Below are 27,404 nucleotides of genomic sequence, written 5' to 3' on the forward strand. Positions count from 1 at the left end.
ACAAACACCAGCTGGGCTGAGTCAGGGGCCTGAGCCTGCCCTGGCTCCACATGTGGGGATTACCTCGTTGCCTTCAGCTGGGCCATCACTTACAGCTGCTCCACTACTGGTTTGGTCAGGGAAGGCTGAAGCGGCCCCTGGGTCTAGTAACCCACTGACATCTCCCGAGCTGCAGAGACTAAGGTCTGAGAGAAGGAGAGACCTGAGTACTCACAGGAGGAGTGCTCACTTTCGGGTGAAACAGGGAGGTGAGTCACCAGGGGATCAGGACCGGCCATTACCCTGACAAAGATAAAAGGATGTCGGACCCCGCCCCAGGTTGTGGGAGCAACATTGCTGTATGCTAGATCCTGCCTGAGATCCTGTACCTGTCCTTGCCTGGTGTCCTGCCTCATCTCCTACCTTGGCCCTGTCGGACCGACTCCTAGTGGAATCTTCGGATTCTGGACAGGTCCTGGACCGCGTTTCATGGGTTACCCCCAGGCCCAGCACACTCCCATAGGCTCACACAGGCTAGCCCTGCCCACAACTGACACTACATGTTGTCATGCTCCCCCCAATGTCCACACACTGAATATTGGAAGCAGTTTTATGTATGCACAGTTTATATGAGCAGAGCTCCGCCATATGATAAGGACCCTGCATGGAGGATCCTTCCTGCATGGAGAAGCTCCACCCACTGCATAGAACTCCTTCCAGTGTCTACTGAACATAGAGTTATCAGGGAGCATGGTGGCAGTTCCTTGTCTCGGTGGCAGTGGTAGACACCAGTGGAGCATGTGGCCCTGAAGACCCCTCCATGGGTTCTTTCAGTGCATGGAGGGTTTCATATGAGCAGTTACCGAAACAGAAAGTGTGGGTATTCCCAGATACATAAATGTGGCTTCCTCTTTTCATTTCATTTTACTGCACACTGAGCATCACAGAGATGAAATGAAGTAAAACATATATGCAAAGTAATGTTTTAAGGTGAAGTACTTGCACTATTTCTACAAATTCTGGGAACCTTAGATTAAGGGTGATAACACACCATGGAGAAAACAAATAAGTTTCAAGTCACTTGTAAATATGAACCCAAGTAAAGGGGGAGGGCGATGGATTACAATCCTATACCCACTTAGCTGGTTAGACTTACTGATGAGTAGACAAGCACTGTTAATATCACAAACTCCATGCTATAACATATACACACACACCCCACATTGAGAACTGGAAAGTTAATGTTGTAGAATACGATCCTTGAATTCATGTTTGTTGTTAAAATGAGGGCATTGGCATTGATGAAAGATGCAAATAGCTCCACCCACCCACCCAGATGAAGTAATATAGTTTGTTGTTGTCTCATATTGCTCACTATAGTTGTGATCCATGTAGAATGATCTAACATCTATGATTCTTCACCTACCATATGTAAGTAGCTTGTGGCTTCCAACCGTAACATTTTGTAGTATAGTATTTGAAAAAGTAATTTTCAGATTCTGGCTGCACACAAAGTACATTGCAATTATTGTGTGCTACATTCCTGATTATCATGTTACTTTTTCAGCCTGACCAGAAACATCTGTCTTTTTAATGCTCTGTCAGTTTGAATTAATCCTGATCTCTAATTTAACTGTTACACAAGTACCAATAACAACGTTGGGAGGTAGACTTAGATGGAAAAGAAGAGGATCAATATTCCTTTGTGTATGACTTGAAATGTGTGTTAATGTGACAATAAGACCTCAGATTTATGTGCCTAACAAGCTCTATAAAGATTGATATATGGAGTTGTCCTATACAGAGTGGTTGATCTATGGAGAATCAAAATGGGGCTATAAATCACCAAACAACTATTGACAGGATGCCTACAACATTTTACAAATGAAAATAGGCTTACTTAGCCACTTCTTATTTTACTTAGAAACATACAGGTGTACTCTCTGAAGCCTAGTTCCGTCCAGAGATATGCAAAAATATGATGCTGGATGTGCCCAGTTCCAGGAGAATGAGCTTTGGCAAGCTATGCCAAGAAGGCATGCCAATGGTTTATGAGTGTTTTTTATTTGAGCAAAACAAATGGCAAGTATACAAAAGCAAGAACTTCAAATATATATATTTCATTTCGAACAAGAGATTATGAACGATGGTTGCATGAGAATGAAAGAACAAAGACCATGTGGACACAAGAAGAGTCCAGTTGAATGAGTCTGAAAGACCAAAGCCTTCCAGTGTTTTGAAAGAGGGGAGACAACTTATCTATATTGATCTACTCTACACTATGCTCATTTTATATCTCCAGTCCCCTGATCATTTTGGTTCACCTTTTTCTATATCTTTTCCAGCTCAACAAGTTTCTCAAACAGCATTGTTTTAATAGCAGGTTGTCTGATGCCAGGAAAAATTGCAAAATTCAGGCAAATGCATATCAAACTAACTATCAGAGATCGCAAAATAGTTTGATTTATATATTTCATGATGCCATCTCACTTTGTTCGTTTTTCACAAATTGTTGATCCCATCCTGTTTCACGGCTCATTCTCCCTTGTGATTTTGATGCTCTTTCTCAAGATTCCATAACTGTTTTTGAAAACTTTGATGTATGTTTTGGAACATGAATTTCAGCCATGAAACAGATAATGCATAACATAATTTTACATAATTTTATTACAGACATCTGTATGTGGAAAGATTACTAGCATAAAGTGCAGCTAATGTAGCAGGATGGATTATTATGGAAATGGTTTTTTAAAAAAACATTTTGAAAATAACATCGTCCAGGGCATCATAATCCCACGAATGCCTGCAGAGTTTCACGTATCTATTAACTGACTTACAATTTTCTAAACTTACGTTGCCACTCATGAAAATAAGAGATAGGATGGATGCACAAAAGAGGGTGCTATACAAGGGCTCATGTCTTGTCAGGAATGAGCCAGCTCCCAGGGAAGGGTTGCAGCCAACTGAAGAAAGCAGCCAGGAACAGAGAGGGTTAACTGCCATGCAGGATGAGCATCGGATAGTGCCAACTCCCCTGCCCCTTGGAATGCCAGTTGATAAGGGAATGGCTGAGAGCAGTCAAAGCTCGCCAGAAACACAAACAGGCGGGAAAGAGTTAAGAGACAGTCTCTCAGAGAATGGGGAAGGGGCGGGAGCTGACACACTCTGTCTGAGGTCTTGGCGAATGGGAGGGCTGGAAGATAGGAAGCAAAACAAAAGAAATATGAAGCGAAAGTTCAGTTGCTTCTCATCACGCCAGAAGCAGTCTTCAGAAGGGTCATCTTGATTGATGATGCTGGAGGCTGTGTTAGAGCCATCCAGAGCTATCTGTTTGTTTTGACAATAAAACATCATTTTTCATTAACTACGCTCATTGTGTTATCAAGCCAGGGATGGACTCCTGGATTGTCTGTAGTTGTAGAGAGAGAGAGAGAGAAAGAGTAGACGAGTGTGAGCTATGCAGTGGAGAATGTAAAGGAAGGTGGACTGACAGAAGGTGATGCCCAGCAAAACCTATGTTGCAGGAAGATGAAATAGATTGTACTTTAGGGTGCAGAGGGGAAGGAAGGGGAACAATGGAGAGAGAAATGTAGCAGGGGCTGGCCCTGTTCCAGTCAGTCAGCCATATTCTCTTCCTTGGTACTCTATTCCATTTCTTTCTCCCAACAATTAAGGATTTTATTTTATTTTTTCATCCTTGCAAACCTTGAGACTTTCCAAAGCCTACTGATGCTTCACTGTTGTGTGCAGCTGGTGCCATTTTGGCTATATAAAATGCCTGAACATTGGAAAGAGAGGGAATTCTACATTTAAATGAAAGTTAAAACTGTATCAAAAAACACTTTCCCACCCCTACCATAATGATGTATCTTTTTTGAATTAATAAAAATATAAAAGCGACTGCCAAAGTGATTGAGTTGTACACCCTTGGTTTAGACAGTAGGATCACCTGTAAAGCTTAATGAAAAATGATTTATCCAATTTGATGACTAGAATTGGAAATCCATTCCCCCCCTCGCCCGCTCATTACAAACCGTTCACGTACAAATCAAATGCTTGAGAATATTTACAGGCTTCAGCTTTGTGAAATTAGACCTGTTTGATTTTTAATGAAGTCCCAGTTCAATTAGTGAAAGTTCGCTCTTTGTTAGTTTGTTCACCACCTCATTAAGCAGTTAAACAAGGTGATAAATAAGTTTTACTTTCCTACAAATCATCTATTGCAACATTCAATTAACAAGTTTAGTTCTGTTCGGCCTGATCCATCAAAAGTACATTTACATCCCATTGATTTTAATGACAGACGCAGCCAAGGGTATGTTCAACTCTCTTATCAAAATAATTGGATTTTATAGCGCTTAACTCACAGGTAACTAACTCCTTTGTGGCAAATAAGAAGTGCAGTTCTACATCTGTCTACACAAAAGTAAGTCCCGCTGAGTTTGCTGGAGCTTTTTACTGGGCAAGTGTACATAGGAGGATTGCAGACCCAAATGATTTCCCATGCCAACATTGATGGGTTACTTCAGTCTCTTTCAGACCTTTTCCATGCATGGAGGAAGGCGGCAGGATTCACTGCTGGCCTCACCCTGGACCCCACTGTGTCCCACTGGTCCTGCCTTCAAATTTCCACACATAAAACTGAAGGTCTGAAAACAGATGCCTACATAGATATGGCTGTACATGGCGATGTGCCTTTAGGGTAGAAGCTGCTGGTTTGCAATGTAGCCCAAGCAGTAATGTGTCCAAATAAGCCACAGGTACAGTACTTAAAGGCTGTAAGCTTCAAGTCTCCCTTTCATGGCTTATAAGTCTCAGAGGGACCTATGAAAAGGAGAAGCCACCCCTTGATATGAAGGATGTTAAAGGAATTGCTGGAGAGTGATGGGCTGGATTATGTAGCCTCCCCCTGAGGAGCAGAACGTATTTGGTCTGATGGACCTGCCGTAGGTTCTTGGGCTGTGTTCAGAAGAATGGATAGATGCATGGAGATTGGGGTGGGCCCTGCCACTACTATACAGACAGTCCCCCCGTGTACGCGGGAGTTATGTTCCAAAGCATTGTGTGTGCCGGTGAAATCACATATAGTAATACCTCCGCAAACGTCTGCCTTGTCTAGCGTCCATTCTGGTGAACGTCCACGGCAAACTCGGAAGTACCAGAATGGGTTACTTCCGGATTTGTCGCTAGCGCATGCACAGTAGCGCAAACCGCTCCACGCACGTGCGCAGACACAGCACTTTACCCTGCGTCCTTTTCGGCTAGCGGCCGTGGCTGCAGAATGGATCTGGCCGCAAAACGAGGTACATCTGTAATTGAAACCCATTGAAAAAGCCTGCAAACACCCTGTCCTGTCCTTGCTCCACCCGTCCCACCCTTTTAGTTATGTTTCAGTGACATCTTTATGACGTTTCCTAGTCACTTCCAGGTTTGGTGTGCTGTGCGTATACATGCTCATGCCCTTATTGAATGTGCATAAATGGGGGGGGCTGCCTGTACTGCTGCCCCTCCTCCTCCTTCTGTTTGGTCATGTGACAAGGGCTATCACAGGACCCTGTAAATTATTTCTGCCTTGCAAACAATTAGCATTTGCTACAGAATCCACCTCCGCGGCTGTCGATTTTCTGCAGAAGAGCATTTCCAAAATATGTTACCTTCCACTTCAGCGTTGCCAAAGCCATACATAGAACAGGGAGCAGCTGAAAGTCAGTGAGCCTTAAGGATATGGTTTGCCTGTGCTTGCTGGAATATAGGGCACTTTACTGCAGCTCCAGTTCTCTTTGCTTCCAGGAAGCAGGAGTTGGCTTTAGCTTGCCAATGTTCTCTTGTAGATTTCACAAACCCCCCTAAAGGCATCATGGTAGCTCATGAGACAAAACAGAAGCTGTTTCTATTTTTAGGATTGTCGGCTAACCGTTGTGGGTCAATTCCGATAGCTCAACTGAAAAGGGCGGCGGGGGGGGGGGGTTACAAAAGTCCCTGAGGGCAACTGAGTTTGGCTGGGGTGGATAATCCGTGTTAGCTCAAATGTATATTGTCTTGTGCACCGCTTCAGCATGAGTAAGAAAAAGAGCTTTGCTTGCACATTTGAAAAGTGTTTCTTTGGTTAGAGCAGAGCCCATTGTATATCGCATTGCATGGTGTCATCAAGTACAGAACAGGTCACAGACACATTTGGCAATGGCAACGGTGTCTTTTCAAAATAAAGCAGAGGCAGGTAATTTAAAAAACCTTTTTGTATATACTTTCCTTCATATAAAATGACACCTTTTATGCCATGCCGGGTGTAGGTGGATGGTTAGATTGGGTGGGCGTACCCCTACTTCCAGCCCTGCTGGTCTCCACCAGAGTGCTGCTGGCGTCCCTCTGTCAGCACAGAGCTCCTTGTTCTGCCTGAACAGGTGAGCAAACAGAAGTACATAACTGCCAAGTGCCCCAGAAAAAAATGGAATGTCCCCTTTTTTTGCATGAGATTTCAGCAGCCATTTACGGTGTTGTGACGTCATGCGCTCTTGCACTGTGCTCTCCACCCCCAAAAAAGTGCCTTTTTCAGGCCCACAAACTTGTGTGGCACCCAAAAACATGTGTTTAGGGGCACCAGGCAAGATCTTGCCCTCCAAAAAAGCACTTTCTTTGGGGTGAGAGCAAAGCGTTGGTCACATGACTGCCTGGGAGCACATCCCAGATTTGGGTCTTTAAAAGTTGGACAGTACGGAAGTACCACTGTGATGTAGTGGTTAAGAGCAGTGGACTCATAATCTGGTGTACTGGGTTCGCTTCCCCGCTCCTCCACACTGCTGGGTGACCTTGGGCTAGTCACACTTCTCTGAAGTCTCTCAGCCTCGCTCACCTCACAGAGTGCTTGTTGTGGAAGACGAAGGAGAAATAGATTGTTAGCCGCTTTGAGACTCCTTAGGGTAGTGATAAAGTGGGATATCAAATCCAAACTCTTCTACCACCTGCAGGATCTCTGTCAACCTGTGGCAAGTCTTAAAATCAGGTGTTCTGGGCAGGGAGGATATGTGCTATCTAGGATCCGCTGGACTCTAAGTCAGCCCGACAACCATCACTTGATGGAATCAGGTCTGATCCAGACATGATCACTTTGTCAGCCATAGGCTGGTGCAACTATAGACCTGCTCTGCTGCCTTCTGCTTCAGACTGTGGATTTGGCATGGGATCCGCTACTTCCTCAAGCTCCACCACTGCCTGGCTGGGGTTTGGATTGTTCTGTCTGTGTAGAGTAAATGAAGATACATATGAGAAAGCTGGATATACTCAGCAGCTCGGAGCAAGTTAAATGAATATGGATAGAGCCTTTTTTTCCTGCTTGGTCTCACCTTAAATCCACATCTGTTATCATTTACTGAATTTCCACCCCTCCTTTCCTCCCAATGGAGCCCAAAGTGGTAAATTAAAATAAAGACATCCATTAAAAAGTTCTCAAAACAGTCAGAATATCGACAAACACGTAAAACAGTTACATACCCTCACAACTAATACTATCAAGGTTGCCAGGAAAAGTATTTTTCAGCCATCAGATGCCCGGGTAAGCAAACATGCTGTTTAAGTTCCCTCTGAAAGTTAATAATGAGGCAGGCAGATGCACCTCACCTGGGAGAGCATTCCACAAATGAGGAACTACCACTGATAAAAGTCCTGCCATGGGTGAACACCAATGGGGCAGCACCCAGCAGTGTAATGACAAAATTAAATATACCGTAATTAGATTACAGTTAATTTGTCAACTGTGTGACACAAGAATACCTCATTTGGCTTGCATTATGAGCTAGACCAGCAATGAGGCCTAAATGATATTTCTAATGGAGACATATAGAGAGGAATTCAACATCACACTATGGATATTGTGCAGACAGTGCAGGCATTTTTGCTTGCCATGCAGACTGATCTCCCCTCTCCTTCCTCTTCTTGGGGCTTCTCTTGACTCTTCTGAACAGATTTGGGAAGGTCATGGGGGTGTGGTGGGGATGGGGAGAAGTCCCTTTGTGCTAGGACTTGTATGGGCATCTACTAGCGCAACAACTTAGTTGAATCCAACCTATAATTTTTTAATCCACAATACTTCAGAGACAATAGCCTGAAGGACTGCCTCTTTCCATATGCATGTTCAAAGCAGGGTCCTTTTCAAAGTTGAGATATGGTGAATGACCACGAGAGAAAGAAAGTTCTCCACAGTGGCCCTTGAGCTTTAGAATGCCCACCCCAGAGATGTTTGCTTCACACCAAATAACTTTTTGGGAGGATAAGACTGTCATTGACTACACATCATGATGGTTGTGAAGTACCTCCAAGATCAGAGAATACTAGTGGCTGGGGAACATGACTGGGGAGAAAGTGCTGCTGGAGTCATGTCCTGCTTGAAGACTCCTCAGAGGCTTCTGATTGGCTACTGTGGGAGCAGGATGCTGAACTAGATGAGCCTTCTTATATTCAGATACTTTTGAAATGCTATTTATTCCTCTTAACTATGCTGTATCTTCATGTGATCTTAACCCCATGGACATTTTTAATTGGTGCTCATTGTGAGTTTTAAACTTTGCCTTGTTTTAAAAGCTTAGAGCTGCTGCCATACATAAATTTGTTTATGTGGAAAGCTACAGGTTTTTACCTTTATACTGTTTTTTATCTATTTTTTATCATTACCCAGCATATGATTGTTGTGATGTGACCGATAGGTAAATTTGTACACGCTGACATTTTAGAACACTCTTCAAGCTTAGGCTCATGAAGTTAAGCTTCTTTGAGCTTAGATGATGTTTTCCAGATACCTGCTCTCTTGACGGGCCCTGTAATTTAATGAAGCTGGGTTGTTTTGTTTTTTAAAGGCCACAGTTATTACTTGATTCTGCCTTACAAACAGTGTTTCATACAGAATTCGTCTCTGCAGCTCTGACAGTAGGGCTGCATGAACCTGTTCTTTCAAGAACACAGTTGAAGAACACAATGCCTTTGGGTCTCAGAAGCCCCAGGCATGATTACCTTCATCATTCTAGATGGAATCACATTCTTTGTGTTTCTATCTTGTTCTTGCAAAACTGTCCTGGAAGCTCTTCTGAAGGGAGATGTAGAAATCTTTTAAATAATAAATCAAACAAATATCTCTCACGATCCACTCCACTTTCAGTGGTTGTCATCTTTTTCCCCCTTTTTTCCTCTTCTGATTGCCAGTATTTTCTTTCCATTCTGTAATGTATTGTGGCATAATGGTTTGGGGGTTGAGGGTAGAGGGGCATGTTTGTTTTCTGTTTTGTGGTGCTTTCTTTGAGCGCTTTTAACTCTCCAGCAACAAACCATCTTCATCTACTGACTGACAGTCATGTGGCAAGCTGTGCAACCAAAACAGCAGGTTTCGGATGGGTCAGAGCAAGACACAGTTGTGTGGCTAAAATGGATTTCTATTTGCTGTTATTTTTGATGGCATCACCACATGCCTGGGGAGGCTAGCTCTCCTTAGTATTTCATGCTCACGCTGGCATTAATTTGACAGTGTTTCACTTTGGGGTGACTTTAGCAGAAGTGTTTATTAACTCCTTTATTACTGACTTGGGGGGCAGTGAGGTGGGGAGATTGTTTATTACCACAGAAGCTATTTCATCATGTCGGTTACATGTGTATATGCAAAAGGTTACACCGAAAGAAAGAGAAAGGAAATGGACTGGAAAAGGCATGACCAGCCATCAATTTTGAGATGGTAATTCTCCAAGAACAGAATGACAACTGAGTGGAAATGTACAAATTATTCCTCCAGAGGACTAAATGGTAAATTTGGTGGGGAGATAAGTGCTCGAGATACAATCAATTGCAGTTCCAATTACTTTTGCATTTCAGAATGGTGTCTGACTGTTCGGGTGGATATTGGCTGTTGGGCAGGAACAGGTGTGAGGCCAGGGATAATGGGGGCTGCTTCTGAAAGGATTCTTCCATTTGAAGCAAGAAGCATTTAATGTGATAAGAATGACAGTCTGGAAGCAGTAGCCAAGGAGGTAACAGAAAAACCACCGAAGAATGAGTGCTCCGATCTTCCTGCCCTGATTTGTGAGCAGTCCAGGTGAGCAGACAAGAGTAGGTATGGACAAAAACAGGAAACTGGTGTTTAAAATTACAGTGAACCCCTAGCCAAGATGTTAAAGACTTGGAGGAAAAGCTAACAAAATATAGGTTGGGGAGAATGTGTTTGTCCCATTTTCCGAGATCAGAATGGTGTTGTTGTTTAGTCGTGTCTGACTCTTCGTGACCCCATGGACCAGAGCACGCCAGGCACTTCTGTCCTCCACTGCCTCCCGCAGTTTGGTCAAACTCATGTTTGTAGCTTCGAGAACACTGTCCAACCATCTCGTCCTCTGTCGTCCCCTTCTCCTTGTGCCCTCCATCTTTCCCAACATCAGGGTTTTTTCCAGGGAGTCTTCTCTTCTCATGAGGTGGCCAAAGTATTGGAGCCTCAGCTTCACGATCTGTCCTTCCAGTGAGCAGTCAGGGCTGCTTTCCTTAAGAATGGATAGGTTTGATCTTCTTGCAGTCCATGGGACTCTCAAGCGTCTCCTCCAGCACCATAATTCAAAAGCATCAATTCTTTGGTGATCAGCCTTCTTTATGGTCCAGCTCTCACTTCCATACATCACTACTGGGAAAACCATAGCTTTTACTATACGGACCTTTGTTGGCAAGGTGATGTCTCTACTTTTTAAGATGCTGTCTAGGTTTGTCATTGCTTTAGAATGGTAGGTACCCCTTATTCTCTTCAAATGGACGAAACCACAGCCAACTCAAACCTTCTCGGATTTATCTATGTATCTTTCACATCGATATTTCTACAAAGGGACAGATTTGCATTCATGCTGACATAATGTTTGGACTTCCCGAGAACCTACTCAGTCTGCAATTTGGAAGAAAATCCTTCTAAATCCTTCTTTCTTTCCTTTAATTCAGCAGTCTCTACTTTTCTTCTTGATGCTTGACCTTGGATCATTGCACACAATGGAAATGCAATGATCTCAAATGGAAGTCACTTGCTTGCTTCCTCCCCACATTTGTATGTGAATTGGCACCACACTTGGCACACTGTGAATGTGATTACTGTGATCAGTGCATGATTGGCAGGCAAACAGTCGCTTCCACACAGTGCAATGCATTAATAAATTCAGCAAGGAATAAACACCTTTATAGGATTCCTTTCCAGACAGACTTTTATAGGGTATAAAACAATTAGAATAGCATCACAGCAATCATGCAGAATAAAGCCGAACATTCTTGTTGAAGACTAACCAGGGCATGAGAGACAGAGAGAGAAGCATTCCATTATAGTTAATTCAGTTTCTATTCATAGACCCATTCATTGTGTTTTCTAAAAATATAACTTGATGTTTGTTGATAAAGCAGCTTGATTCCCCCACAGATGGTGGAACTGAAGCTACCAGAGCAGATGAGAAATTGCACAAATGTAGGTCTTTATTTGAAGAAGAGAACACACACAAACGTTTGCTGCTTATCTGTTTCCTCAAACCACACTTCTATCTCTCGACTGAACACATTCCCAAATGTCATTTTTATGAATGAAGGAAATTAAAATCATTCAAAATGTTCTTGAAATATGGAGATTACTAGCATACCATGAAACCGATGCAAAGTGGTTTTAAATTTTAACAAAACATATTGCTTTTTTTAAAAAAAATAAAAATCAGGATTGAGATAGCAATGTTTGAACACTTGTAAAAAAATGATTAAGGTTTTGCCTAGCATGGTGAATCTGTAGGAAGCCGATGAGGAAAAGGGAGGGCAAAAGCAATGGGAATACCTACTTATTACATTTATATCCTACCTATCATTTATCTATGTAAGGTATTTTTAGACTGCCTTTTAGGACCAAGCTCTCACAAGATAATTTCCCAACATATGAGAACATAAAATGTCTACTCAAAACATATAAAATAGTAATGTACAGCCATCCAGGTCCTTGAGATTTTCCCTGGGCCACACCCTGTCTCCCAAGGCCACACCTATAATAACCCCTGATTTGCACCCACCTTGGCTTTTTTGCCTGGCTCAAATGACACCATGAATATAAAATAGAAATAATAATAGCATTCAACCCAGTATAATATCATTGAAATCAGATTAAATAATTAAACTATTGCAATATCAATTGAGAAAACAGTATCATAATATTTTCCCTACACTATATTTTATGGTGGGGGGACAACTCAGAAAATGTGGGTCTTTATCGCCTTTTATGAACCTCTCTAAGCATGGGGCATCATGCGCAATATATCTCACTTGGGATTAATAGCCACAGAGGTGGGTCTTCTTCTCCCAATGAGCTCAGTGTGATACACATTGGTTACCCCATTCTACTCTCACACCAGTTGTGTTGAGGCTGTGAAAGAGTAACTGAGCCAAAATCACCCAGTGTGCTTCATGGCTGTGCAGGGGATTGGGCCCACATCTCACCAACATAGAATTGTAGAGTTGAAAGGGATACCGAGGTTCATCTAGTCCAACCATCTAATCTCAACATGCTCTATGCCTCATGTTGCCCAGGCAACATGATTCTAAAGTGAAAGAGCTTCCCCACCAGAAAGTTGTAGATCTTAGGCAGAACTCCAAAATATACATTCCAGGGAGGGATGTGGAGAGCAAGCATGTCTAACAACAAAATAACAATTCACTTCTATGTATGTACAGAAATTTATTCAGCCCAGGTTTCCCAGAGGCTTTAGCAGGCCAGAATCCTCCAGATGACATCAATAGCAGTCCCTCTCTGGGTGTCAATGTCAATGCTGATCCAGGAATGGTAGGTCCCATCAGAATTGGCAGCGGCATCCCTGCAGAAGGTGAGGTGCTCCATGACCTTCCCTGTCTTCCTCCAGGTGGTGTCATTCTCTTTGGGGTAGAAGCTGTGGGCCTGGCAAAAAAGCAATTCCTGGCCCTCCTGAAGTGCCTGCTATGTCACCCTCCCCACTGAGGGCTCTGCCCCTGAGTAGAACTTCCTTCCCATTGTCCAGATATCTCAATGCAAATCTCCTTCAGGAAAGCCTTCCTCACCTAGTTCTCAGCCAACTGAGCATGAAGCTTCCTCTTGCTCACTTGGGTCTCCATCCTGGCTGCTGGGACAGTCTTCTTGTCAAAGCTGATGTGGTCCTCCCATCATACCCATACTTCCAAAACCCCTCTTTGCACCAATCTTGGCCCAGCTTTCAGCTGTACATGTGCTTAACAGTGTGATACTCCTTGCTCTTGTAACAAATCCTTGCCGTCTCCAGGTCCACTTTGAGCAATTGCTCCCAACCATGCTTGATGTGGGACTCACTGTCCCAGTACTGGGCACAATCCTACACAGTCCCCCCCCCCCAAGCAGGGCACTACAGGCACTGTCTTCTGTGCAGCACTGTGAGCAGCAGGTTGGCTGTTGGTACAATCCACAGCAGTGAACTGGGGCCACCCTCGGATAGGCTCTGACACCCTAGTGTAAAAGTTGCACATGGAGTAGAAGGAACAGCCAGCATAGTTCTGCACCAGCTACTCACAGGATCACCCATGGAGAGCCTCCACTTGGACAAAATGGGATATCTTACTCTCCAGTAATGTCGCTGTCATACAAGCTTGGATCCGATATTAACTATCAAATTGAGTAATGTTCTGTCTTAGAGTAGGAAATGGACAGAAAGGTCTGGGAAAGTTCCTCACACTCAGGCTATTGTATTGTTCCTGGTGCTAGACTGGATGGGAGAAGGAAGAGAATCTAACCTTATCTGGCTAAGTATAAAGCCCTTGGAAGGGGATGTGGGTGGTGCTGTGGTCTAAACCACTGAGCCTCTTGGGCTTGCTGATCAGAAGGTCAGCGGTTCAAATCCCCGCAATAGGGTGAGCTCCCACTGCTCCCACTTTCAACCTAACAGTTTGAAAGTACGCCAGTGCAAGTAGATAAATAGGTACCACTGCAGCGGGAAGGCAAATGGCTTTTCCGTGCGCTCTGGTTTCTGTCACGGTGTTCCTTTGCACCAGAAGTGGTTTAGTCGTGCTGGCCAAATGATCCAGAAAGCTGTCTGTGGACAAATGCCAGCTCTCTCAGCCTGAAAGCAAGATGAGTACCATAACCCCATAGTCGCCTTTGACAGGACTTAACTGTCCAGGGGTCTTTTACCTTTTTAAAGCCCTTGGAGAACAAGGGAAAGAACAAGAGAGAGTTAGCTTGCTTTCATCTACTCTAGGTGTGTCATAGATTTCATGCAATCTCTGAACCCTCTTTTTCTAGTCTTATAGATTATAGAGCGGACCAGTGTGTATGTAACTCCCTGGCTTCCTACATACAAGTTTTGCCTCACTTTGCAAGCAGTTAGTTCCTAACTCAGAGATTTCACTGGATCACAAGAGTCAGAGTTTAATTCCCCACCATTGACCATTCCTTTTAAAAAGTACTATAGCACTGGCTGTTAACAACATAACACCTAGTCTGTCTTTGGATTCCAGAGGAAATGGTGACCAGAATTATCCACATTTCCCTTGAGTGAAATGGATTTAATTTCATGGGAAGGAAGAAGAAGAAGAAGAAGAGTTTGGATTTGATATCCCACTTTATCACTACCCGAAGGAGTCTCAAAGCAGCTAACATTCTCCTTTTCTTTCCTCCCCCACAACAAACACTCTGTGAGGTGAGTGGGGCTGAGAGACTTCAGAGAAGTGTGACTGGCCCAAGGTCACCCAGCAGCTGCATGTGGAGGAGCGGAGACGCAAACCCGGTTCCCCAGATTACGAATCTACCACTCTTAACCACTATACCACACTGGCTCTGGAAATGAAGTGAACCTTATTTAATACTTTATTCTCTGATCAGAATGTTGCTGGCTCTTGTCTTGCATTCACCAAGATTGAAAGTGTTGCACCCAATACTGAAATAAACTGAAGGATTTGATCATTGCAGGGACTATGCAAGAGTAAAATGACAGCAGAACAGATGGTTGGGACTGTGAAGACCATTTGAAAAGAAGGCCTTGTGAAAGGAGGTTGGTTAAAACTGATGTGGCACATATAGAATCGCTTGATCAAATAACACAAATTACACTCTCTTTTTAAAGGATGGGGGTCAATTTTCAGCCCACACTTCAATCTGATTCCTAATATGACTTTGATTGAAATTCATTTCTCTTTTTGATTATGATATTTTTCTCTCTTGCTACCCACAACCAAAATTATACTTACCCACCACCTACATATGCAACTGTTGAGGTTTTTTATCTAGGTCCACACCACCAAGTAAACTGGCACTTAGAGATATAGCATAGGAAGGAAAACATTGGCTGGAGAAATATTTCCAAGCGGTGCCATATGTCAGCTCTGTGCTTGAGAAGTAAATGTTTGTTTGTTTGCTTGCTTGCTTGTTTAGGATTTTGAGCTATTGAATTGGGTGGGTGGGGAGGGGCAGGATCCTTGGGTACTGAAATGCATTTTTAAATTCCTAGAGAAGTCACCATAATTCCCTGATTCAGGATATGAACCCATCCAATGTGCTTGGAAGCATTAGAAATAGAGCATCTTTTCTCCTACCCAAAGTTATTCCCTTGCGAAATTAGACTGGGCACACATGTAGACAGAGATCAGGCTGACTAAGCAGCTCAGACAATTCTTTTGCATATAAAGATTTTCCCTATTTGTTGTTGTTTTTTATATTGTTTTTCAAAGCTGTACAATAGCCCCCAAAGCTGCCTGCCTCCTCCCTGCCTCCACTGTCTACTGTGGTCCCCTCCTCACAGGTCTCCTCAAGCTCTTGGAGGCACTTTACTCTTCCCATTTAAAAAAAAAAAACAAAAAAAAACAGAAAAGAAGAATTACACAACCACTTATAATGAGTAGTTTGGCCCTTTCTTCCAAATAAAGAGACTTCCTACAGCATATACTTAACTTTCCCACTGAAGCAAATGAGACTTCAAAGTGCTGGTACTTGGGTGGAATAGTTCCCAGTGTGCATTGTGCCAGATTTATCATTACAGCCATTAAGGCACTTGAAGTACTTGCCAGCTGCTTTCTAACTTGATTTGCTGCTACACATGGGAGTGTGACAGAGAATAAACTTTTTCTTAGACCATTTATTAAGTTTGCTGGTCTAATAGTCCTGGTCAGTGAACTCTTTCACCCAATCCATGTACATTTGCTTGGAAAGTATCCCCACCTGTTTCAGCAGAAATTCCCATCAAAATCTGTAAGTACTTTGGGATGTTACCATTCTCACCAACACACACAATAGCATCCTTATATATTTTGCAACAGAATACATAGGAAGTTGCTGAGGGGCAAACTAGACATTACAGTGACAGGCTCCATGTGACAGAATGTAGGTTGTGCCTATTTCTTATAAGATCACCGGCATGGGCCGGTGGACAGCAAGTTATTTCCCAGTAACCATATTTACAAGTGGAGCCTCGCAAACGAACCAAAATGCCATGCATATTCATCGCTTTCTTATTTTGAATATTTTTTATCAGGCCACTCTAATCCCAAGTGAATTCAGAATTCTATTGGTGATTGTCTTTAGGAAAATTTGAAATTGGTACTCGATTAAAGATGGGCCAAAGAATGTTTCCAATCCAAATTTTAAAGTCCCTAAATTCGATATAATGAGGACAGGCAAAGCCACATAGAGCTGACACTTTTTACGAGATTACTGGGAAGAAAATGGGGGAAGGTAGACAAGGGCATTCTATTTTAGGTGAATAGTTCAAGTTTCATTGAAGGAGATATAAGGAGAACCAAAACGTCTGCTTTCTGTGCTGTTTCCCCACAACAAGCCCTTAGCAGACATAGCAAGTATTTGACTCAAGCACTGAGTCACCATTTTGAAGTGGATAGTAACCACAATAGGGTTAAGACCCACAGGTAGGATGGTGGGTGGGTGTGCTCGTAATTCCTCACTTGTATTCAGTGTGTGGTTCACCTGACTCATGCTGGTTTTTGTGTGTAAATAAGGGTCTTTAGTTTCCAACACTGTTGGTCTGCTGCATTTCACAAGAAAGAAAGAAAGAAAGAAAGAAAGAAAGAAAGAAAGAAAGAAGGCCCTTAGCATTATTCCAACTCCCCCCCCCCTTTCTAGCAATCTCCTATTTCTTCTTAATGTCTTCACATGTACATTTAGACAATGCTAGGAAAAGTAAAAATAACCTTCAGGCAGCCTCTGCAGTTTAGGGGTTAGGTGGGTGGTGTAAATAGTTTTCTGAGCTACTGAACATTCCCTTTGAACTTCTGGGCTAGCAAGTACCTGGTAGTACACGTGTCTGGAATGTCAATCATGGTTTCTACTGCAAACAAGCAAACCTCAAACCACAGAAAATATAACACTGTGCCCCCAGAGTGGGCTTTAATCCGAAGCTTTAAAAACGTCAAGGTTCTCCTGAAGCAGATTACTTGAATAACTATGGGTGTATGATAATCATCAAATGAATCAATAATTCAAATTCATGCTTGACGTTCCATGAAAAATTGGGTTTTGTAGTTTCAAGTGAATGATACAACATGGGCCGGGGGGGTTGGGGGGTCCCCTCAAATATTGAAAATATTTACAGAAGTTTTAAGTACCACTGAATTCAGTAGGAGAAAGTGAAATGGATGCTTAATTATGCCAGTGAAATCAATTGCACCGAAAAAGGGGCTTAGCTTTAACTGAACCTTGCTCTCTGTATAATTTGCCTTCAAATTCATTGTGCACTTTGGCTGCACTCTGAAGAAGATTCAGAGTGGGAGTATTGTAGTTAACCTATCTGTTTAATCCTTTAAATCTAATTTGGCTTTCTCCTACTGCTCAGGGATTGAACTCAGGTTAAAGTGATGAAAGCTAATAGACACTGCTGTTATAACTTATCACACACAAGAGCTATAATGTCTAAATTATCAGCCTCTTTTCTCCACATCAAAATGCCAAGGGGTCATATTTCTGCTTCACATTGCCCTGTTGTCCGTACTGCTAGAAGTCAAAAGTTTGTTAATTATGTAACCCTTGCTCAGAGGCTATCTATCTGTCCTGTAAATCACCTCTGGACTTAAAAGTTCCCAAATTACTGGTCTGTGCAATGAAAAAGACCATAATACTGATTCTGCTCGGTGCCATGTTAGCTAGTATAAGGAGCTACAACAGCCACCCCACCCAAATAGCTCATCAGTAAAAACATAATAATTGAAAAATGGCAAATGGTCTCATGATAAACAAGTCAGGTGACCTATTCACCACAAGCAGAAGCTCTTGCAAGGCATAAGGAGGTAGGGAAAGTCATTCCCTGTAACCTGAGCAATTGTATACAGAGTAGACTGTCCTATCCTAACTGTTATCTCTCCAAGGGCTCTAAGTAACAAGTCCTAGAGCTCTACATGAACTTTATTTCTGAAGTTTTGATCTGGCTACATTAATTCAAACCCAACTATCAATTATGCTGTGCCTGAGTGTTACCTGCAGCCCGGGCCCGGGCTTGCAATTAATAAGGCTCTTATTATGGAACATAATGGCTTTGATGTCTTGAGCATGAGTGGCGAACATAGTAGGGAGTGTCTTCAGCCTGTTGGAGCTTATTGGCTAATTGCCTATGGTCCCTTTGAAAAATTCCATGTCTAAAAACAAGTCAGCAGTGGTTTTGATCACAGTGCTATGACAGTATGCTTTGTGATGTTATAATTAACCACATTGCATCCCAATTTCTTTAATTCATAACTATAGCTCCCCCCTTTTTCTCTCCCTCCCAGCCTGCTAATTGGATCACTCTGATATAAAAGAACCACAGTTACTTCAAGAGACTTCTTTTCATTTTAAGGTTGCAATTCCATTCAGCGTTAGGCATCCTTATACCCATTGATTTCAATAGGTTCAGGCGTGCCCAACTGTGCATGTCTGTTTGCACTACTGTGAGATGTAATTCTGGTTCTTTAATTCAGTACTAAAAATCCAATTAATTTCAATGGTATGGGATTAAAACCATGAACCACCCCCCAGTCCAGAAGCCTTTCCATGAAGCAGTGGTCTCTGTGTTGCTGTAGAGAAGGATCTACTTGTTGGATATATGGTTATACCCGGAATGATTAAGACGCTGGAACAAGGAACTTATGAGGAAAGGTTACTAAGGGAATTAAAACCAACAAATGGTACCCAGTTAGCTTTCCAACAGCTTGATGATTTTTAGCCTGGAGCAACAATGAGCTGAGCTTTTTCACTTGTGGCACCAGTTTTGTAGAGTCCTTTCCATTCTGAACTACAACTGGCCACATCAGTACTATTGGTATTCTGCTGACTCTTGAATGCACACCTGTTTCAGCAGGCATTCCCCTTCTCTACGGAGCAGAATCTTCCATTTTGAGTGCTCTGTTTTAAATGTTGTGCAGTCATAATGGGATTGTTTCACTGCACATTTTAATCATGTGTGTCAGTTTCAATGTTTTGATGGAATTGTTTTATTGCATATTTTAATAATCTTTTTTGTATATATATATTTATTGAATTTCTGTTTTGCGATTTAAAGTACTCATTCTTACATCCTTAAGATATCAATGACTTCCCTTCCTCTCTTTCTATGCTTCATTTTACGTATCATAAATCCCTGCTTATTGTACAAAAACGATACCATTCAGTATTCCATTATTGCATCCATCAAAACTTATTTACACTGTTGAATTTATCTTAATGCTTCCAGCGTTTTCATCATATTATAATTATCTGGGCTGGATTAAAGTACAATCAGCAGAAGCAATGTGTAAGAAGGCTTTTCCTCCTCTCTTCACCTGCACCCCCTAAATTTGGCTCCGGGGGTGTTGGTTAAACCACCAGAACAACAAGGGGGTAGAGGGGCATCGTTCTGCCTAGCAAGCCAAATTGCTTGCCCTGATGGAATGATCATCTTGGCACAACAATTAATCCCTCACCTGTGTGTTTATATATTTTTGTGATTGGTCTTACACCTGGAAACTACTTAGAACCAATTTTGGCAATTATGCTATATATAAATTAATATTAAACATGGAAGTATTCCTAAGTTTAAACAAAAAGAGGCATGATAGAGGTTTAGAAAATTCTGCATGATGTGGAGGACCGGAAAGAGAGATTTTTTTTCTCCTTTTCTCATAGCACTAGAACTTGAGGCCATCCAATAAAAGCTGAATGGTAGGAAATTTAGGACAGACAAGATAAAGTACTACTACAGACAAGATAAAGTACTACACCTTTAAGGTGCTACTGGAAGGAATTTTTTTATTTTGTTTTGACTATGGCAGACCAACACGGCTACCTATCTGTAAGATAAAGTACTTCATCATACAGTGCATAGTTAAACTATAGAATTAACTACCACAATGTGCCTTCATAGCCACCAACTTGGATGACTTTAAAAAGAGATTCGACAAATTAATGGAAGATAAGGCTGTTAACACTTACTACTTAGGATTTCTATGCTGCCTAGAGATATGGAGGCCCAGAAAAAAATCAGAATAAACTCCTCTTCTCCCCCCCCCCCATTTTTACTAACCTTGTGGTTTTTTTCCTGGGGGGGGGGAAGAAAAATGATTTTTTTATTTTAGAACAATGAGCAAAATGTTTAAGACAAGAATTGATTCCTTTGAATTATGGTGCTGGAGGAGACTCTTGAGAGTCCCATGGACTGCAAGAAGAACAAACTGATCCATTCTTAAGGAAATCAGCCCTGAGTGCTCACTGGAAGGACAGATCTTGAAGCTGAGGCTCCAATACTTTGGCCACCTCATGAGAAGAGAAGACTCCCTGGAAAAGACCCTGATGTTGGGAAAGATGGAGGGCACAAGGAGAAGGGGACGACTGAGGACGAGATGGTTGGATAGTGTCTTCGAAGCTACAAACATGAGTCTGACCAAACTGCGGGAGGCAGTGGAAGACAGGAGGGCCTGGCGTGCTCTGGTCCATGGGGTCACGAAGAGTCGGACACGACTAAACAACAACAACAACAACAAATCGATATATTTACTCTCCCTAAGACTGTGTAATAGGAATACTTTCATAAGAGCCAACTCCTAGGGGCCAAGGTCCTTTGCCCCCCCCCCCAATAAAATATTTGTGGGAGCCGGGCCCTACACAAGTTGATGGGCATTGTCATTCAAATGGTGTGCATGCACCACATCATATGATAAATTATGTACTTACCTGTTCCCCCACCCCCGCTCCAATGCTTTATTCAAGCTGGCACTCCTGAATATTTTTATGTTAACTATATACAGTATCAGATCATTTAAATTCCTGTACACTGAGGACAAGCAAGTCCTGAGTTGTAGACTGAGATTACAGTTCTCAGATGCAAGGGCAATGCATTTCTGCCTTTCGGACGGTGGTGCCATTGCGACAAGAGAAGGAAGAATGATTTTGTGCCTTCTTCACTTGTGACTGCTGCCTTCTTGGCATAACTCGAGAGGTCCGGAGGGTGGCAACATGAGAACAGGCCTTCTCTGCAGTGACTCCCCATCTATGGAATGCTCTCCCCAGGGAAGATTGCCTGACACCTTCATTATGCACCTTTAGGTGCCAGGCAAAAACATTCCTTTTTTAACCAGGCCTTCGGTTGATCTTATTGACATCCAACACCCTTTTAGAATGTGATGCTTTTTGGGGAGTGTGGGTTATTGGGTTATTACTTTTGATTTGATTTTAGGTATCATATACAGAAACCCACCTAAATAGGTTAAACCTAGAGCAGCAAGAGAACACAGAACACAAAATGGCAAATTTTCTGTACCATTGATTTGTTTTCAACAAATTTTCCTTTCTTGCTTCCCCACATCTCTCACTTTTTAACTGTGTTGCTAGCAGTGGAGATAATTCCTTGTGCTTTCAATTTCATGCATCACTACCATATACATTTTCTTCATTCTGTTTGAAATTATTACTAGACACACGCCTCTCAGGTAATTTGAAGTGATATTCCAGAATATTTCAATACATTTGACTTTCAGAATATTTTGTAGTGATTTAACATATAGGGCCAAAATTCTCTCTCTCTCTCTCTTTCTTTCTTTCTTTCTTTCTTCCTTTCTTCTTTCTTTCCAGAGGTTCTGGGTGCTTATCCAGGGTTCATGCTTGCTTTGGAATAAGGCACAGCAGAGACTGTGGTGTCTTTAGGATATATAGTTTATTTAAACATATATACAACCTGAGCCTACAGTGGAGGGGTTCACGGCATTAACACTCAAGAGGGCCTTGCTTCCCCCATAGCCACAGTCTTGGATTCAAACAGAAATCAAACATCACTCTGTCTCTCTCACTACTTGCTTGCTGCTTTGCTTAAAGCTCATGTCAGCGCAGCTTTCTACTCTCAACTCTGCCTTATTCCTTCTAACTACACAGAGTTGAGGGAGAGGCCCCAAATTTTCCATCTGCCACAGAGCCCCTTCCTTTGTTCTCTTTAATGGCCTATCTCTCAGGCTATCACTTCACCAGGAGGCTAGCCTCGCTATTCAAAGAATTAGATGCCTTGATTAAATTTAAACACTTGCTGGATCCAGATCTTGACATACAGCCTGACAGCCTAACACACACATACCCCAAACTCATAAGAAGAACAATTTTATAAGTAGGCTGAATTTTATAAACATGATCAGATCCTCTTGAGAATAGATTAATGATATTCCTTTATTAGATACTTAGGATGAACTATGGTTCAAATCTCAGCCGAATCATTAGCTCTTTAGTATGCTGTACTGGCCTACCTTACAATACCTCATAGATTATTTTAATAGAATTAGAAATCATACAGCATGTAGTGAAGTGTGCTACAATTCCTACAAGAGGCAGAAGTATCATTGTGCTTTGCCAATACCCTCAGCATTTTTAAGTGGTCCATGGGGTGGCTGGAGTTTGGGAAACACTGATCTCGGGCATGATGTTGATGGTTTTCACATGCAATTATCAGTGATCTCTGCGTTTCCTTCTGCTTGTCCCATTTTAATGAGCCAAAATAGTTTGTCATGTGCAAAAGAAGGGGTCAAATGGGGTGTTCTTTATCTCGTGTCAGTCAAAGCAGTGAAGAGTGAGAGTAAAAAAAAGGTTCTCTCTAGATTGGGCACAGGGATGATGGATGCATCTTATTGACAATAGAGAATCTATAATATCACAGTATCATTCTTTCCAATAGTTATGTTGAGCCAGTTATCATTCCTTTCCATGCAGTAGTGACCAGTGGAGTGGAGTGACTTCTGCACTGGTAAGCCAGGTGAGCAATGCCACCCCACCCTGCTCTGCCAGTCATTAACTGTCATGTGGAAGGATATTCCTTCATTCTAACTGGATGTCTTTTGCTTGATCTTGGATTTTTGGGAGTTCTGACAAGACTGACCCAGTTCTGTGGAACAAGGTAACCCTTTAGATATTACTATGTATATATTGTAACCGTATTTATAGTCAGTTCACAGATGTATGTTCATCTGTCAATGGCTTCAGTAATACAGTGGTATCTCGATTAACGTATGTGGCAGGTGGCCCTTATTTTACCAAGTGGTGACTTTTTAGCTTAAATCCTAAATTATTCTATATATAAAGAAATTATCTACCCGAGTTTCCAGCTCTGTTTCGGCGACCACTTTGCTTCGCTGTGTGTCACAAAATGCCCTTGAGGTCAGCTGGAGCTCTGGCTGGCATTCACTGCTTGTCCTTCCTGTTGCCTTTCTGGCTTGATTACCCTTTATGCCACCTTTATGTATAGCAGATCGTACAATTCTACGCTCCATCTGGAGCCTTTGGCATTTGCCTCTGGCTTTGTTATTTCTCAATAATAAAAAGTAATTGGCTACTATTACTGGCGTGACTATGCCGTGCTTGATAACTGCCACCTTGAAATCGCTTTTTATTTTGGTGGGCCCATATGTTTTTGGGTAGATTTTGTTAGTTAGTCATCAAGGCATCTGCTTTCACTTACACAAGTTGTTTACCCCAAAAACAATATTGCTGAAGTTATTCAAAGTTAAACTTCAAATCCACTTAATTGGGCTACTGTGACCTCAGCCTTGTTGTTTCATTGCCTGCCATATCCGTTCCAATTTTCTAACTACGTACTTGTCTTTCTCTGCCCCTCCCTTCATTATTCCCCTACATATATCCACCCGCTCCTGCATAATTGGTTCAAATCTGGATGACGAGGTGTGATTCTGGGGGTCTCCAGTGAAGGAAGGGTGCTTGTCTCCAAGGTTGCCTCCATGCTGTCTCTCCTCTGCTCCTGAAACACCCCATTTTGAGGCCTACCAGCTGCAGGAACATCACCAGTGGTAGAGTTGCATCAACGAAGATTTCCACAGGTATGGTGGGGGTGTCTACCTCCCTGCTGATAGAGCTCCACTCTGCAGGCAGACCAGCACTTCCACCAAATTTTAACCTGCTCCTGCCAGTACATCAGGGGGTAAGAATTGCTTTGGCCAAGGAAGCAAAAACCAGGAATTCACCCTTTGAAATTAGGCCAAGGCCCCCTTGCTTTAGTGTTATTAATGGTTCAACAATGGGGTAGAGACAGTGCTGAGGCTTGGCAATGGACATTGGAAAACCAGACACAAGGGTTTAAAAATCAGTCTGAAAGTCCTCCCGGCAGCATCCAGTTCCAGAAACCAAAGTAAATGTAGTTCCTAAGGTCTCTGTATTTTACTAGTCTCATTGGGAACCATAGGAGCTATATTTCTCATGTTCCATGATGCCATGGATGATGTGTGGTTTTTTTTGGGGGGGGCAGCAGGGGGTAGATGCTTTCTGGCTACTAACATGTGTGCCAGGAGTCAGCAAACCTTTTCAGCAGGGGGCCGGTCTGTTGGAAAACAAGCCCCTTTCAGGAGAAGCTTGCAATTCTCCCAGGCTCCCAGGCTTGTTTACCGGTGATCTGCCCTGGCTGCAATCCCCACAGTCCAGGAGATCGAGATAGGCGACATCTCCCAGCGTGGAAGATGCACACCCCCTTCCCTCCTTGCATACCAGCAGGAGAAAAGAAGATAGTTAGAAAGTCTTTCTGCATCTTGTTTATTTTCTGACTGTGCAACTCTACAAAAACATGTCCGAACAGTTCAGTGGTCAGCAAGCAAGAGACAAAGACTTCCTTTACATACGCAACAGGAAGGTCTCATATTACACACTGCACAAAGCTTTGTGAAGCCTGTGAACTTCCGGGAAGATTCTTTCCCACAGCTAGTCACATCATGTGATGTAAACAAGTTACCAGTTTGCAGCTGCGTTGCTCTCATATCATAACACAGTCCACTGTCCCTCAGACCTTGTGGGGGGCCGGACTATATTTTTTGGGGGTAAATGAACAAATTCCTATGCCCCACAAATAACCCAGAGATGCATTTTAAATAAAAGCACACAATCTACTCATGTAAAAACACCAGACAGGCCCCACAAATAACCCTGAGGTGCATTTTAAATAAAAAGACACATTCTACTCATGTAAAAACACGCTGATTCCCAGACCATCCACAGGCCGGATCCGGCCCCCGGGCCTTAGTTTGCCTACCCATGATGTATGCTATGTGAAAGAAAAGGAAATTGTTAGTAGTGGATTTGCAAATGGCAGGGAGTCTCATAAGGGGCATATTTCATGTGTAATGAAATGAATGCTTTGCGCCTCCCATGCAGTTTGAGTGGAAAACTACATTCAGCTTAATAGCATCAGAAATTAAGCTAGTTCTCCATTGTAGTCAATGTAGAAATGAAAAACAAGCTCAACAGCAACAAGAGAAAAATGAGCTAATAATGAATGGGGAACAAAACAAATGGGGCTGCCAGAAATAAAATGAAAAACGATTCAGTTCACATCTCCAATGTGGGCCTCCAGACAATGTCATTCTCCAGATGACACCAGGAGCTTAAGAAAACCAAACTTCAGAAGATTCTGAAAACACTGTTTAAGGGGGACAGGGAATAAAGAGCCACAGCAGGGGGCGTGTCTCTCATCACCACATTGGAGTTGATTTGTTACTTAAAAAAAAAATAGCTACACAAGTAGTTGTTCTGAATAAACAGTGGTTTCTTATTTAATTCAATCTTGATCATTAATCCAATCTTGATTTTATAAATATTTGGGATTGTCATACTAAAAAAACCTAAAGAATTGGCAACATGATTGCTATCACCAGCTAGGTTATCTGTAACACAAAAATACAAGACTTTGCAAGGCCTGCCAATAACCTTCTGTTATAAAAATGATGATGATCATAAAACAGATAACCCACAATATAAAGGTTTCTAAAGGTTTAGAAGATCCAGAAGATTTTTATACTGTGTGGTGGGATTTTATCATTTATACAATAAATAATAATAATAATAATAATAATAATAATTTATTTCTACCTTCTTAATGTTTCTCCTAACAGATCTCTTCTGATTTTGTTGACAAATTAAGACAATGGATGTGTAGCTCTGTTTGTCATTTCTGTAATTTTTCTATGTTTACATTTGGTTTTTTGTGTTTATATTTTATGTATGAATTTAAAAAAGAAATTAAATTGGTTCTCCATTGGAGTCAGTACAGAAAAGAAACAAATGGGGGAGGTCAGATTCCACCGTCACAAAAGAAAAAGATGATTGGAGGTGGTGAAGGCGGTGCCCCAGAGGAGGATCACCTATCACTACACTGGAATTAGCCTGTGTGTGTATGTGTGTGTGTGTGTGTGTGTGTGTGTGTATACACACACACACACACATACACAGGATTGTGTTATTCTGATTAAACAGTGATGTCTTCTTCATGAGCCTTGTTAAAGAAAAAATTTCAAGTGTGTAATTAAATGATACTAACATAACAATATTGGGTGCAATACAGCTATCCTTCAGAACATGCTGTTTGACATTAACTCTGTTAAAATTTTAAAGTGAGAAACACAATTCATTCTGTAGTCTCTTGAGAATGTACATTATTTTGTGAGGTAACGACAGTAAATATTGTTTTGTTTTTTGTTGTTTTTTTCTTTATTTTATATTATATTTCTTATCCAACCATTATTCCAGATCTATGTAAAATACTGAGAGAGAAAATTCAATGATAAATTCAGCACTATAAATATATAGTAACTGTCAGCAGCCAAGGGGAGTTAAAACTTCACAGAAACTTTGTGGGGAAAGTGACACCCCCCCACACACCCAATACGTTCAAATGTTTAATGGAATAAAATAGCCAGCAGTCTTCAAACATGCTGTAAACTTTGTGCATAAGACTACCGGTACATGTGATCATTGTGTTTAGCAATAGAGAACTGGACTGCATAATTTATTCCTATTACTACAACAAATCACCTGGCGTTAATGTTGATGCTTTAATTTCCTCCATGGCTAAGCAGCTGCTCCTGTGCACATCTTTCATCAGGAAGGATCAGTTACATTAAAGCAACAGCTGCTGAAGATAAAGAGTGGAGCACTGGGAGAAACATAAATTTAATCTTACCTGAATTTTGAG

The 27,404-nt window shown here is 42.0% G+C and overlaps 1 long non-coding RNA gene across 1 annotated transcript in view; it reads right to left on the reverse strand.

Moving 5' to 3' along the window:
• LOC307215991 overlaps positions 1-27,404 on the reverse strand; it is a 204,744-nt gene that overhangs the window by 49,010 nt on the left and 128,330 nt on the right. The gene's annotated exons all lie outside the window — the stretch shown is intronic.

This window comes from Podarcis cretensis (genome assembly GCF_951804945.1).
Source record: "Podarcis cretensis genome assembly, chromosome: 1".
NCBI lineage: Eukaryota > Metazoa > Chordata > Lepidosauria > Squamata > Lacertidae > Podarcis > Podarcis cretensis.